Source organism: Vicia villosa, linkage group LG6 (assembly GCF_029867415.1).
Source record: "Vicia villosa cultivar HV-30 ecotype Madison, WI linkage group LG6, Vvil1.0, whole genome shotgun sequence".
Classification (NCBI taxonomy): Eukaryota; Viridiplantae; Streptophyta; class Magnoliopsida; order Fabales; family Fabaceae; genus Vicia; species Vicia villosa.
Window position 1 is genome coordinate 101,454,228 of NC_081185.1, and position 866 is coordinate 101,455,093.

Below are 866 nucleotides of genomic sequence, written 5' to 3' on the forward strand. Positions count from 1 at the left end.
AACAAAAACAACTAATTAGGGCACAAAACGGTATAATGTGTTTATGTCAAAACGCAAAGTATACACGAAATGGATCCAGAAACGGTCAGAATTTTGGAATAATGATAGCAAAAGAACAACTAATTACCTGTAGAGAAAGTCAGCAACTTCTGGAAACCGGGGATGCATCAGCGACGATGAAATCGGACAGCAACTATACATAAACAATTATGTTCATTAAGTCCATTGTATTCATCGTTCCAAACATTGACAAATTAAATAAAGAAAGAAACAAACAAATCATCAACAACACATGACAACTTCTAATCTATCTTAACTCTAAAATTAATGTACGAAATTCAAGACAACTAAAAAACCTACATATCAATATGAGACTAGTCATTGATCTTTAAAAGTAAAAAATGTAAAGTGGAAGTTGATATAATGTTGTCAACAAGTGTTATAGGGCTCTGCCATGTTATAGAAAAATCATTTGGAGTACAGTCATTTTAACCATTTCTATTAGACAGTGAGAAGGAAAAAAGCGACAGAGCTATTTAAAAAGATGTAAACTTCAAATCACATATCGGCAACCAACCTAAACTTAAAGTATCACAGGAATCGCTTCTTCAGCAGCAAAATTACCTAAAATCTTTCTCATATTATGATTTAATCCATAGAACCTTTCTCACTTAACTGGGAAAAAAATGATTGTTGTTAAAACAAACAAAGAAGTAACAGACAAGAGGACACTCAAATTTTTCTTATTCAATAGAATTCACAATCATAATTGATGATAGAAATATAATCCCATAAACATAATTGTTTGGGACATGGTAGACACAAATTCCATATATCATTATAATTAAAGATCAGTATTTCTGTGC